This window comes from Rhagoletis pomonella, unplaced genomic scaffold (assembly GCF_013731165.1).
Source record: "Rhagoletis pomonella isolate Grant_MI unplaced genomic scaffold, Rhpom_1.0 Rhpom_scaffold_00001, whole genome shotgun sequence".
NCBI classification, from domain to species: Eukaryota; Metazoa; Arthropoda; class Insecta; order Diptera; family Tephritidae; genus Rhagoletis; species Rhagoletis pomonella.
Window position 1 is genome coordinate 53,201,419 of NW_023458555.1, and position 479 is coordinate 53,201,897.

Genomic DNA, 479 nt, shown 5'->3' on the forward strand with positions numbered 1-479 from the left:
TTAGATTATATAGGTATATACCTACATACATATTTACTTAAATATACTGATAATAATTGTGTTTTAGATATTATCTGTTTATATAAGGGGCTACATTCGCCAAGTGTACCATGAAAACATTTTATGTCCGCCTTTTGTTGAAACTCCACTAGTAACCAACGTGTGAAAGATTTTTTTTTTTTACCGCGGTTTTTTCAATACATCAAAAACCTGAAATTGGGCAATATCTCGAAAAACTGTTACGCTTTTTAGAATTCTGAATTCGCACAGATTTAGCCGACAATATTTCATAGGAATCTCAAAAATATTTCTATTCTCTAATATTTTACACATAAAAATTTTGCAAGTCGGACAATTATTTTATTTCTGTAAACTTGTGTTATTGTTGTACGTTCTTTTGCCATGCCCACTACAAATTATATTATCGTTGGAAAGCTTAGAAAATAAGCTATCAAAATAAGCCATTCAAGAAAAAAAAA